Raw genomic sequence first — 14,908 nt, forward strand, 5'->3', positions numbered from 1 at the left:
ACCCCTTAGACATCCAGTGGAGACACCAAAGAGCAGGTGGACATTCAGTCTGGAGTTTCACAGGGACCAGAGTTGGCATTCAGAATGGTTCCAACCTCCACCCTGAGCTCCACGTTTCTGTATCCAACTGATTCCCCCCACCCCATGTGCTACTTTACCAGGCTTTTCCACCTCCAAATTTAGCCCCTTCATTCTTCCAGATACTCTGTTCTCCTTGATTCCTCTCTTGGTCTCACAGTCCTCATCCTACACATTGGTGTTACCCTGAGAATATGCCTAGAATCCAGTCACTTTGCACAATCTCCATTGGTACCACAGACCACCATGCTTTCTCGACTGGACTATTTTAAGGACTTCTTCCCACTTGGTTTTTCTGCTTCTCTCACAGTCTCACTACCTTCTAGTCTCCAATTGGCAGCCAGAGGAAGCTCTTTAAAAGCTAAATCAGGGCTTCCCTGGTGGCACAGTGGTTAAGAATCTGCCTGCCAATGAAGGGGATGCGGGGTTCGATCCCACCTGCCGCGGAGCAACTAAGCCCGTGCGCCACAACTACTGAGCCTGCGCTCTAGAGCCCGCGAGCTACAACTACTGAGCCCATGTGCCACAACTACTGAAGCCCACGCGCCTAGAGCCTGTGCTTCTCGACAAGAGAAGCCACCACAATGAGAAGCCCACGCACCGCAACGAAGAGTAGCCCCTGCTTGCTGCAACTAGAGAAAGCCTGCGTGCGGCAACAAAGACCCAATGCAGCCAAAAATAAATTTAAAAATAGACAGATAAATAAATAAATTTTAAAAAGCTAAATCAGGTCGAAAGGACTCCAGGCTCATTCAGAATGGAATTTAGGCTCCTGATCCTGGTCCATAAAGCAATGTATAAACTGTCCCCATCTCCCCATCTTGCCCCTTCCCTCTCTGATTTCATCTCTTCCCCCTCTCCCTTCACTACACAGGTGGAACCTCCTGGTCTCTTTGTTCCAAGCCTTTGCTCCTGCCTCAGGGCCTTTGTACCTAGCATTCCCTCTGTCAGATATATGCATGGCCTTGTCTCTTCCATTATTCAGTGTCCGATCCAGAGTCACCTCCTCAGAGAGGCCATCTCTGACCGCGTTATAAAACAGCATTCCCCCCATCATTTTCTAACTCTTCTACCCTGCTTTATCTTGCTTCTTTCCATATTGCACATCCTGCCAATAAAATGACCTTGGACACGCACTTAAAAATTCCACACCCTGCTGAGAGATATCTACAATTTAATCAGAAATCTGTAAGAATTGTGAGAAAAAAAAAAAAAAAGCCAGATTCTGGTCAAGTACGTGTGTCTTTTAGACCTGGGAATAGATGGATTTACTTAGAGTGAAAGAAATGCAAAAACCAACAGCGTGTTCATCTGGGTGAAGAGTCATAAATTACAAGTGAATTTAAGGAACACGGGTGAAGCCATGCCTTTTTCTTTAGGCAACTCTGGAAAAGAGGTTCAGGTGGCAGGTGACACCTCAAAGATCTACCTGCATCATGATTATTAAACTCAGTGAACCTGAAGGCAACCTCCCAAACCGGAAGGGGCCGATATTGTTTCCTTAAAGGTTAAGCATATTTCAACCCTTAGGAATTCCCGATTAATCGTAAAAATGTTTAAGAGAATCAAATCTATAGTATTAATATTTACATATTAAATATTTTAACACCAAAACGGTAACTTTATATGCTGATTTTGTCTAGTAGAATGAAGAGATCAGCCAAGTAATACCCATTTAAACTATGAAATTGAGCAATAACTGATCTTGACTTAGGATTTTAATTTAAAATCTTACTAAAATTTTATCAAGTGTTAAAACATTTAACACACTTTAAGGATCACCCTATTTAGTAGCTTAATTTAAAGATTTACAAAAATGATTTAAGCACCTAGGAGGATGTGTCAAAAACACAAATGAGCTACTAAAAAATTAAACTGAATATAGAGAATTTATCAACGTAGCTTAATTAAGTTTGCAAATGCAATCAAACATTTTTCAAGTGCCCTTAAAAATGGCTTATATGTTTTAGAAATAGATGTATAAGCTGAGCTTAAACACTTGCTTTCTCCACATGTGACTTTAATAAAGCAATCATTAATTCCTAAAACCAAGATATACTTCAGAACAGTCTTTTCTGTACACACACCATGGAGGACTTCAATCATTATTTACCTCATTTACCCCTCATTAGAATATAAGCCCCACAAGAATGGTATTTTGTGTGTTAATTCACTGCTGTATTCTCAGTCCCTAGGGCTGTATCTAGTACATAATAAGCGCTTAGGAAATGGTTACTGAGTGGAGATAATTCTCCTTGCCCCAAGATCCTATGAGTCTCAGGTGCTTAATATATTCTGAGAGACTAAAGCCCAGTGACAGTATGGAAGATGGCCAAGATCCTGAATGAAGTCAAATGGAAGGGTTCAGAGGTGGTCCAAGGACCACGACTTCCTGGGTCCTCTGCTCTTTAAAGGCATCTTTACTTGCTGCCCTCCTCCATGAAGTTTTCCACTGGACTCAAAGAGTACCTGACGTCACTGACATGACTCAACCTTGTGAGGTTACTTTTGTACTTATTTCATCTCCTCTGATGATGGTCTGAAGGGCTCTACATCTCTATACCACGCCAGTATCCTCACATACCTTCCAAATGAATGGATATATAAATGAATGGACAAACAAATGGCACTTTTGTGAAGCGACTTTTATGCCCACTGCTGCCACAGATGTTAACAGTCCAGGTTTTGCAACCAGGCTGCACGAGACCACATCCCAGTTCCATGGTGTGGTGGTGGTGGGTACCCTCAAACCATGTTTAAGAAATATTATGAATTCTTCAACCTTTAAAAATAAACTCTAGCCTCAATCTGCTACCAGACAAGATGAAAGGAAATGCTAAACTCAGGATGCCCGTGGAAACATTTAAAATTGTTTGTTTAAGATATGTCAATAGATACCTGCAAATGTAAAGACTTACCCGGACATGCAGGCCTCTGGGGGAAGAGTTTCAATGTGGTTTACATTTCAGCTTCGATATTTATAAACAGAATGAAATCCGGAGGGAAGCAGCCCGGGAAGATAAGCCTTTAGGTAAATAGTTTGGGAGGTACCAGAGGCTGCTTCCGGGGATGGGTCATTAGGGCTTAACAATGGGGGTGGTTGGGTAGAGCTGGAGAATAAGTTGAAATGGAAGGAGGAGAAATAGAAGAGACCAGGATTTTAGACCAGGGCTTCTCAAGTTTTAAAATGCACACAAGTCACTTGCGCATCTTGTTAAATGCAGCTTCTGATTCAGTAGGTCTGGGCTGGGGCCCAAGAAGTCTGCATTTCTAACAAGCTCCCAGGTGATGCCAATGCCGCTGGGCCATGGGAAACATTTTGAACAGCAATGGTCTGTGGTAGGAAAGCATCATACACCCCTCCAAAAACATTAGTACAACAAAACAACCCCCCCAGAAACCGAGAAATACACACAATGCTGTATTTATTCTCATCGGGTAGGTGTCTTAGAGGCTGTTTCTTAACATAAACTACCTTGGAAAAGTGCTGATAAGATTCATTTATTTGCTTCACAAATATTTATTGAGCATCTACTAAGTGTCAGACGCTGTTCCAAGTTTTTGGGGTACAGTGGTGAGCAACCACAACAAGGTCCCTGATCTCGTAGAGTTTACATTCCAGAATGGAAAATCAGACAAAAATCTCATAAACCCGTATAGAAATCCACAAGCTATAAAAAGATGAAATTGTTTCAGGTTGGGATAAATGCCAAAAGAGAATAAAATAGGGTTACAAGTTAGAGGCTGGTTTGGGAAGGAGGGCTGTCGGGAGAGGTGAGAAGTCACCAGCCATGCAAAGTTCTAGGGAGAGAGTGTTCCAAGCAATAACAGCCAAGGTCCAAATTGAGAGTTTGGCAAGTGTGAGGGACAGTAACTCAGTGTAGCTGAGTTGCAGTGACCAATGGGGAGAAAATTAGCCCTGAGCCAGATTATGGTAAGGAGCTGGGATTTCATTCTAAATGTGATGGGGTTTCAGCAGAGGAGTGATATGAACATTTTAAAAAGACCATTCTGATCAATTATAAAATCACTAGCAGTGGCACAAGCCATTATGTACTTCCTAATAAAATAGAATATGAACGACACAACATCATTTATGAAATAGTCTCCTGGAATATAAGTACTTAGATCCAACATCTAGTTTATACGAACGACAGGAGGTAGAAGAACAAGTTCAAAGACATCACGAGAAAGCACTTAGACAAACCCAGAAGGTGGGACCACTGGCCTCCTTTCTTTTGAACAAATCAGTGGCATGAAAAAAGGGAGGGGGGTGCTTCAGACGAAGAGACAGTTAAAAGATTTCACAATCAGATTTATATAATATATGGATCTTATTTGATCGTGGTTCCAAGAAATCATCTGTAAGGTGACATTTTTTAAAAAAAATTTATTTATTTATTTATTTATTTTTGGCTGTGTTGGGTCTTTGTTTCTGTGCGAGGGCTTCCTCTAGTTGCGGCGAGTGGGGGCCACTCTTCATCGCGGTGCGCGGGCCTCTCACTGTCGTGGCCTCTCTCGTTGCGGAGCACAGGCTCAGTAGCTGTGGTGCACGGGCTTTGTTACTCCGTGGCATGTGGGATCTTCCCAGACCAGGGCTCGAACCCGTGTCCCCTGCATTGGCAGGCGGACTCTCAACCACTGCGCCACCAGGGAAGCCCCGTAAGGTGACATTTTTGAAACAACTGGAAACATTTTAAGATGGAAACAGGGTCTTAGGTAACAATAGGGAATTCTTTTAATTACTTCAGATGTAATAAGGCATTGCATTTAAGGAGGAGAATGTCCTTACTTTTTATAGATGAATACCGAAGAATTTAGGAGTGAAAACTCATGTTTGAAATTTGCTTTAAACATGCTTTGGATGAACAGAGAATAGCCAAAGTGATGGGATGTCCCCTCCGAGATTAGGTGATAGAAGCCCTGGGACTTCCATCTTGTTGGCATTCTCTTTCTGGCTCTTTCCGCTGGTTCACTCTGATGAAACAACTCGCCACATAGTCAGCTGCCATAGGGAGACATCACTGGGCAAGGAACTGAGGGCGGCCCCCGGCCGATAGCCTGCAAAGGGCTGCATCTTGTCAACAACTATGAGAGTGAGCTTGGAAGCAGATCGCTCCCCAGTCAGCCTAGAGGTGACTACAACATCCCTGACTGTAGCCTGTAAGAGACCCTAAAGGGGTCTCAGACCCAGCTAACCATACCTGGAGTCCTGACCCACAGATGCTGCTGTGACATCACACCAATGTGTGTTAAGTTAATAAGTTCGGAGGTGATTTGTTATGCGGCATTAGGTGATAGACAGACATATAGACAGACAAACAGATATATCAACAGATTAACTATATACCATTATTATATAGATTTACCATAATTCGTTTAACTAATCTATTATTAATGGGCATTTAGGTTATTTCCGAGACTTCTGCTATTATAAATAATGCTGTATTACACATGTATTAGTCCACTCATACCTGTAGGAAAGCATTCTTTTTTTTTTTATTGAGGTATAATTGACATGTAACATTCTATTAGTTTCAAGTGTAGGACATAATGATTCAACATTTGTATACATGGTGAAATGATCACCACAATGAGTCTAGTTAACATCCATCACCACAGCATGATCTACTCTCTTAGGAACTTTCAAATAGGAAATATAGTATTGTTAACTACAGGTTAATAATTAAGGTACACTCCTACTTTTGAGAATTATTAAATTATCCTCCAGAAGTTTCACCAATTTCTATTGCAACAACACTGCTGAAAAGCATTGCAGAGGTAGAGAACACTCGGGCAAATATTGAGTATTATCAATTTTTCCTCACTTGATAGATGAAAAAAATTATCCTTGATGTTTTAATCTATATTCTATTGATTTATGAACTAAACTGGGCAGTTTTCATCTGCTTGTCATTTTTAAAATTAAAAAAAGCCTGACTGCTTGTGTCTTTTAAACACTTTTCTTCAATTTTCTTTTATTCTCATCCTTTCTCCGTTTTATTTTGTTTGTTCATTTTTCTTCAGTAAACACTTATTTTTTAAAAACAGCTTGCTCATCATCTTTGTAAATGGGAATAATGCCTTAATCTGGCAAACACTTTCCTCCCAGTTTGTAATTTATCTTTAGGCCTTGTTTATGGGTTTGCTTGTTTTTTGTTTGTTTGTTTGTTTTTATATCTAAAGGTTTTACTTTTATGTGGTTAAATTGCTAATGTTTCTTCTTTATAACTTCTGGGTTTTGTGTCATTTCCAAAAAAGAAATAATAATCTTATAGTGGAAGATACTGATAATGACAAGGATGACGATGGTGATGATGGTGGAGGGAGGGAGGGGAAGGATGATACTTACTTCCTTTATTGTGGGCCAGTCACTGTTCTAGGAGCCTGATGCACATTATTGCACTTAATCCTTGAATTGTCTTCTGAGTTCAGTGCCATTATAACTGATGTACAAACGAGGAAACTGAGTTCTAGGGAAGGAAGCAACTTGTCCAGATTTTAGAAACTGCACTCTTCACCACCACACACTTGCAAAGACTGTTTCTGATGCTGTTTCTCCATGAGTTTATGCCAACACAGAGCCCTTTGGTCTGTGACCGCCAAGCCAACTCCACTTCTTGGGTACTGGGGATGATTACAATGCTTTTTCATTACCAACGAAACCTTTTATTCCGTAGGAAAGTGGAGCCATAAATGATTGAGCGCACACAAGAAGACAGAAATGGAAATCGTTGCTGAAAACCAGCTCCTACCTGAGCCACGGATTAGGACTCAGAACAGAAGCGTGGCCTTTTGGAATTGCTCACATCCTGTACCAATTAAGCGTTTGGGGAAGCCGACAACGGCTTCCTGATGTGGAAATCACTTTGAAACGTGTAGGCTGGTAGTTAAAGCCATTAGTCCCACTTGGGCTTCAAGGACAACTACAAAGAAAATATTGTGTAAATTGCACAAGAAGCACGGATTTGCCCGATCCCTGGGTTAGCCCAAACTGGTCAAGCAATTGCTTTTAACACTTTATTTCCTAAGTGGACTAATACCTGGGGAGATGGAAAACAAACTTGACTTCAGACAACATAAGGGCTTCTTAAAAGCCCCAGGTCTCTGCACCAGACAGCTGCTGAGTGAAGAGCTTGGCTCTTTCCTCGGACAAAGACTTTTTATTTCAGGCCCAAGTTCTGGAGGTGGGGGGGGCGGGCAGGGGGGATGCAAATGAGCCCAGCGCCTCTTGCCTGACCTTTCCTTGATGGAATGGGGATGGCTGCTCCAGCGGAAAGGACACAGAGGCAGCATTTCTAAGTGTTGCTCAGTCATATTAAAAGTTGAACCCCAAAGACAAATGGAACAGGAGCAAAGTCTAACCAATTAAGTGGAAACTGACTTCATCTTAACTTCACAGGGCCTGTGGCTCTCAGCTGTTGGTATCTAGTCCAGAATATATTTGAGCAATCACAGGAAATATTCCCGGCGGGACTCTTTTCTTTCTTTCTCTGCTCGCTCATGTGAAACAAGGTTCTAAATTTTCTCTTCTTTCTGTGAGCAAGCTCTCTGGTGTGACAGGTCAGTGTGTCAGGAGTGAGGAGGTATGGGCTCCAGTCTTGGTACTGTCCTTTCACTAATTTAATGCCCTGGACACAGCTGCTTCAGGTCTCGTGCATGCTGAGTGCATAAGCCCCTGGGTTTGGGAGTCAGGCTATCAGACTCTCTTAACCTTCGACTTTCTCATCTTTAAAATGGGAATTTAAAAAGTGGCTCCCCCATAGAGCTGTCATGATGGTTCCATGAGAGGACACGTGCAAAGCACTTAGGGCTCAGGGTGAATGGCACCCCCTGGAGTTGTGCAACGGAATGGCTCTGGCCTGTCATGTAGTGTATTAGTCAGGGTTCTCCAGAGAAACAGAACCAACAGGAGATATCTACCTATAGATATCAATATGAAATAGAGGTATATTTATACATAGATATAAATATGGAATATACCTATAGCTATGGATATCTCTCTGTATAGATTCATAATATATAATCTTCTATTCTATCATCTATCTATCTAGAAAGATTTATTTAGGGAAGAGATTTATTTTATGGCTCATGCAATTGTGAAGGTTAGAAAATCCGAAACTTGCAACTGCAGGCTGCAGAACCAGGCAAGAGTTGCTGCTGCCGTCTGATGGCAGAACTCCTTCTTCCTCAGGGGGCCTCACGCTTTCTCTTCAGGCTTTCAGCTGATTGCTGAGGCTCCACCACAGTGTGGAGGGTAACCTGCTTTACTCAACTCTACTGATTTTTTTTTTTTTTGTCTGCGTTGGGTCTTTGCTGCTGCGCACGGGCTCTTCTCTAGCTGCAGCGGGCCGGCCGGGGGCGATTCCTCGTTGACGTGCACGGGATCCTCACCGTGGTGGCCTCTGCCGCTGCAGAGCACGGGCTCCAGGCACGTGGGCCTCAGTAGCGGCAGCAGGAGGGCCCAGCAGTTGTGGCCCGCGGGCTCCAGAGCGCAGGCCCAGCCGCTGTGGCGCATGGGCCCAGCCGCTCCGCGTGTGGAACATGCGGGATCTTCCTCGACCAGGGCTCGAACCCGTGTCCCTTGCACTGGTAGGTGGACCCCGCAACCACTGCGCCACCCGGGAAGTCCCTCCACTGACTTAAATGTTAATCATATTTGAAAAATACCTTCCCAGCAACATCTAGACTGGTGTCTGACTCAAAACTTGGTACCATGGCCTGGCCAAGATGACACATAAAATTAACCATCACACATAGTAAATGCCCAGTAAATGCAGTTTTATGATGCTTGGGATATAGTTATTATTATTGTTGTTGATCTATATATCCTTTCAGGCCCCTTCTAGCCCTGACAGTATCCTCTGATACACAGCTTTCATTTACATTTTGGGAAGGGAAACAGAAAGAACTACGGTATTTTGCGAACAAGTGGAGCCTGAGGAAGGCACATACATGAAAACGTAGTTTTCTCAACTCTAGGACATGGAGTGGAGGTAAGAGTGTGGGCCAATACCTTCATACCTTTCCCACAGTACCCCTTCCCAAATTAAACCATGGTTTCTATAGCATTTAGTCAGTTTCTAGTAGCTAAGAGATACTGAGTACTTAACACAGGCAGTGTTCCAAGTGCTTCAAATGTAGGAGCACATTGAGGCCTCACAGCAACCACGTGACATGGGTACCATTATTATCCCTCATCCCACTGAAGAGGAAGGGGAGGCCAGGGAGTGTACAAGTCTTGTCCCAGGTCACACGGCTAGGGAGTGGGGGAAGCAAGACAAGCCATTCCATCTTGTTCTAGAGCTTATGGGTGCCGACTGCATGCCCACAGAGGACAAATACGAAGTGCTTGGGTGACAGGGTGAAGGAAACTGACACTGCCTGGACAGCCTCACTGCTGCATGAAAGAAGATGCTCTGAAAGGTAGCTTTCCCTAGTCTGCACAGGATCACTTGGGGAGCCTATTAAAAGGCAGATTCTCAGGTTCCACACCTAAGGATACTGATTAAGCTTGGTGGTATGCCCACGAACCACAAAGGGACCCCCTGAAGCCTCCTGCCTTGGCCCAGAGTATGCTGGGGCCGAGAAGGCTCCCAGATGTGTACCCATTCTACGGTATTGTGAAACTTAGCACCAAGCACTGAAGAGATATCCTGGCTTAACAAGAAAGATGAAGAAGGCACTGTTACCAAGGGTACCTATGAAAGTTTCTATACTTAATAATGGCTCATGTCCTAGAAGGCTGTTATAACATAAAGATAGCCCTATAAGCCTTGATGGCAGGTCAGATCTATCCAAGCATGAGAGAGATTCAGAATTCAGTGCACCATCACTTTAGTACCATAAGAATTCTATCTCCTGGGAAGCATATGCAAAAGCACAAAATTCTTGACAAGTTCAAAAGTCTTTGGACCAAGACAGGAAGATGTCTATATATATAAGGGCCACATACCAAAGCCAATCAAGCAATCTAACTGTTACAGAGTTTGGAATGCCGGTGGAAAAATCACGTAATATGTAGAATTTGAATCCAGGAACATGGGCTATGGGAACATCCTCTCTTGAAGTTGAAGTTCACTGACATAAAGGTCAGTGTGGCTCATTGGGAATTTGGACAATCACGTCAGCATCTGGCCAATCTCTCTAGTCCTTAAATGTGTGGAAAATGTAGTAGACAGAATAATGACCCCTCACTCCCACCCCAAAGATGTCCACGTCCCAATTTCCAAATCTGGGAATATGTGACCTTTCTTTTGACAGGGGACTTTGCAGATATCATATCAAGGTAAGGATCTTAAAATAGGGAAATCATCCCGGGTTACCTGATGGACCCAATGCAATCACAAGGATCCTTAAAAGAAGGAGGCAAGTGAGTCAGAGTTAGGAAAAGGTGATGTGATGAAGGAAGCAGAAGTAGAAGGGGACACAGAGACTGGAAGATGCTACGCTACTGGCTTCCAAGATGAGGGGAGGGGCCACCAGCTAAGGAATGCAGGCAGCCTCTAGAAGCTGGAAAAGCCAAGGACACAGATTCTCCTAGAGAACAGAGAAGGAATGCAGGCCTACTAACCCACTTTAGATGTCTGACATTCAGAACTATAAGATAATAAATCTATGTTGTTTTAAGGCTGGTTTGAGGTAATCTGTTATGGCAGCAACAGGAAATAAAGAGCCGCAGAGCAGCTCTCTGCCCAGCAGAGGACTGCAGCTTTCTGGGGACCCAGGCCTGAGTCCGAAGCAGCAAGCGCCCCAGAAGCCCCAGAAGACAGGTGCTGGGCTGGTACAGGACCTGCCCGGCGGCCTTGGGGAGCATCCCAGGGCCTTGCTGACATGCTTTTCTATCGAATCCCCACCTGTTCCTGTTTAATCCTCATTAAAGAGCATCTACAGCTTAAAAAAAAAAAATACACAAGTCTTCCCTAGATGGAATGAGAAAAACCATCCCAGTCTCTGCTGTTCCAACTCTTATGCTCGAGGGGTACCTCTGGTTTTTTACAACAGTTGGATGAGCTCACAACTTTTACTCACGCTAAGAGCAAGATTTAGAATATAAAAATGTCTAAGGGAATCAGAACCACTATTAAGATTTTTGGTTTTAGGTACATGTGAAAATTTGATAGCTTATGTAATTGTCATAATTTCAAACATCTGAAATATTAGAGTAGTAGCTTATAAGGCCAATTTAAAACATGTCATTGAGGGCTTCCCTGGTGGCGCGGTGGTTGGGGGTCCGCCTGCCGATTCAGGGGACACGCGTTCGTGCCCCGGTCCAGGAGGATCCCACATGCCGTGGAGCGGCTGGGCCCGTGAGCCATGGCCGCTGAGCCTGCGCGGCTGGAGCCTGTGCTCCGCAATGTGAGAGGCCACAACAGTGAGAGACTCGCGTACCGCAAAAAAAGCAAACAAACAAACATGTCATTGAGTACTTGATTTTCATTTGTAATTTTAAGTTAAAACCATTCTAAATCAACTTGCCACTTAGGAGTATTTAAAAGAACTTTAAGGTCACTGATTTACGTAATATTTATATTTTTATATTTATAAAAATTATCTAAGTGCTCAGAAATATTTACCTCTGTCAGATAATTAAAGGGCTTAAGACAGGAAAACTTCATTAAATATATAAATAACATATAAAATATTTAAAGGCTTTTTGTTGAGTAAGTGACGAATGGAGAAAATATTGTTCAAAAGTTTTTAAAAAGTAATTGCTAAAAAGTAGGCTGATAAAATAAATAGTAAAATAATAGGGTTTGTAAGCTGAACTCCAAAGCTTAAGGAAGAGCTAGGTTTTTGAACTTGTAAATGTAATAAACTGAATATTAATTGTCTTTTCTACCTACAGACACCATCTGATCTAACTGTAACTCTCCTATCAACAGCCTGAAAGGCATTTGATTCTAAATCCTAATAAAGTGACACAGTATAAGTTATATAGGAATTTTATCTTCTTTCCTTTGTAACTGAATGCCCTTTTTATTAGCACTTTAAATATTTGCTCCTTCTGTCCTTATCAGAAATCACTGCAATTAATAATGCTATAAAATTGGCTGTATCACCTACTGAACAGAAAAAACATGTGCCTAGGGCTACACCAAAGATGGTCTTCAGGTTTCAGGGGAAAAATTCATATTTGGTATTATTTAAAAAAATAGTCTTCATGGGGAAAAAAACCCCTAAATTCATGGTCTGAGGTACATATTTAAGGGGAGTAGCATAAACTTTTTAGGGCCTAGGGCCTCTAAAGGTTGTATGCACACCCTGAAAAATCACCTCTAAAATACCAGCAGAAATAAACTGCAGGTTTAATAGTGCAATGCCTAGACTTGATACCAAAATAACAGAGCAGGACCTCTCAGGCCATCTGTCGGTGGCAGAGAGAATTTCCACACCCACTGCGGTTGGTGCCAGGCTTTTATGGTGATCCAGGGCTTTGTTAGGAGCTATGTAAGTTCATAAAGAAGAAATTCCTGACCACCCTGTTTAAAACAGCAACATGCTCACCCTGGGGGGCCGGGCATCCCTCCTTCTTCTCCCCTCTTTATTTCTCCCTCTGGTACTTCTTTACCATACTAGGTTTTGCTTACTCTTTATTACTTTTGTATGAATCAGAAGAGAAAGAAACATTGACACGCTAAGGCAAAAACAGACACGGGGCTTCCCTGGTGGCGCAGTGGTTGAGAGTCCGCCTGCCGATGCAGGGGACACGGGTTCGTGCCCAGGTCCGGGAATATCCCACATGCCACGGAGCGGCTGGGCCCGTGAGCCATGGCTGCTGAGCCTGCGCGTCCGGAGCCTGTGCTCCGCAACGGGAGAGGCCACAACAGCGAGAGGCCCGTGTACTGCAAAAAAAAAAAAAAACTAATGCCAGGCCAGGCAGTGCTGTAGCATTTACTATTGAAAGTTATCCACGCCTAAGCGAACCTGTGCAGTTCAAGTTTGTGTTGTTCAAGGATCAACCGAACACTGCTGCACCCCTAGTGCCTGGAACAATGACTGGAAATCAGTAGATGTGCAATAAATACTACTTGGATAAATAGTGAAAAGAACACAAAGACAATATTTAATCTGTACGGTGCTATAAAGATATAAAGAATGAACAGAATCTAATAGATTATATCTGTGCATTCACCCATCCAAACATTCATCTTTCTATCACCCTGGTTGTATTTTCAGGCAAATGAAACCTCATCTTTGAATTCTGATCAGTGCCTTCTCTCCCACAGTCCATCCCGAATCTACCCACTGTCAGCTCCTGTTAATTTTACCACCTCTATCACTCTATAATTTTCTGCCATTACAATGGTCACATCTCCAGCCCAGATCCTATTATCTCTTGCTTACTTTATGATAATTGCTTCCAAACCATTCCCTCTTGTCAGTGTAGTTGAACCTGTTGCGGAGACTTCTAATGGCTTCTCTTAAGTCTATTTCGTCTTCCGGGAACAGATCCCTCATTTTATTTAGTTTGGCAATAAACTCTGTGAAATAACCCTAAATCTCCACTGCTTCTGCAGCCTAGGTGTAAGACAGGACTCAATTCTGGCTGAGGAGATATAAGTGGAATTTGTTGGGTGAGGTTTCTGGAAAACCTCTTTCACAGAGTAGAAAGCTGGGACCAGGCTACTTTTTACCCTTTCCCCCACTCCTTTATTTTTGTTGCCTAGAATTTGGGAGTGATTGCTGGAGCTCTAGCAGCCATATGGAAATAGGGAGGACTGAGGAGAGAAGGAGATAAAGAAACTATGTCCCTGAGGAGTTTGTGGAGCTGCCATACCAACCCTGGATCGCCTATCTCCAGGCCTCTTGAATATAACAGTGAAATACACCTTTTAACGTGTAAGCCATTGCAGTCAGGTCTCTGTAATTATCAGCTGAACGCAGTTCCTAACTGATACAGAACCCATGGCTTTCACGCCGTCGGCTTAAATGTGCGGATGTGTATTTTGAGTGCAGCTACAGAAAACACAATCCCGCAAGGTAGATAGGAGGCATTTCAATAGCCTCATTTTACAGGTATTTATCCTTCTACGGTTCAGGATGCTACAGTTACTAGATGTCAGAGAAAGGACTAGAACCCAAGTCTCAGATGAAGCTGAGGGGTGACAAGGAACTATGGAACTATGGTGTGAGCTATGGGATTTGGAGATTTTATACTTGCACACATGCATGTGCATGCAACCACATACACACACACGGAATCTCCTGTGGATATGTGTTGCTTTTGCCTGGCTCCATACCATCTACCCTTTTCTGGTAACACAACCCTTCTCTTCTGGGACAGCTGGTCTTTCAGCTGAAGTTGGTGATCACGTGCCTCTAGGTGGGCACATAATCCCAGCCGTCTTGACAATGTGATTGGTCCAGAAGAAGTCATGTAACCCAATCAGAGCCAAAGTTCTTTCTGAGACTGTCACTTATTCACTGTATGTGACCCTGGGCCCATGTGTATCTTGAAGGCTCTGTCTCCTTATACAAAAAATGATGGCAAGTCTATTACCTGCTCCACTTGGTGGTTCTAAGAATGAGCTAAAACAATTTAGTAAAGGGCCCCGGCATATGGTGGATATTCACTTACTATTAGCTGTTCATTAGATTTCTTTGGAAAGCTCTCAATTCCCGGGACACCGTCAGTCTCTAGAATAGAAACTACTGTTACATAATATTAACAATTAAGCCCCCAAACCCCACTTAAATCTCCTCTTCTGTTTGCTCACTTGTTCCCCATCACACAAACAAGAGGCTTCTGTCTCTAAGTTTCAGAATAACCACTTCAGCTGATTTAAGTGATGAAAAGACAAACCTTGGGGACAGTCCCCATTCTTTA

At 43.0% G+C, this 14,908-nt stretch overlaps 1 protein-coding gene across 1 annotated transcript in view; it reads right to left on the bottom strand.

Moving 5' to 3' along the window:
* Positions 1-14,908, bottom strand: part of ADAMTS9 (ADAM metallopeptidase with thrombospondin type 1 motif 9) — a 220,343-nt gene that overhangs the window by 35,230 nt on the left and 170,205 nt on the right. Inside the window, exon 40 of the transcript XR_003796732.1 lies at positions 14,660-14,718. The gene's annotated coding sequence lies outside the window, so the exon portion shown is untranslated. The remainder of the gene's footprint in view (positions 1-14,659; positions 14,719-14,908) is intronic.

Source organism: Monodon monoceros, unplaced genomic scaffold (assembly GCF_005190385.1).
Source record: "Monodon monoceros isolate NGI ecotype Baffin Bay Population unplaced genomic scaffold, NGI_Narwhal_1 Super_Scaffold_3, whole genome shotgun sequence".
Lineage (NCBI taxonomy): Eukaryota > Metazoa > Chordata > Mammalia > Artiodactyla > Monodontidae > Monodon > Monodon monoceros.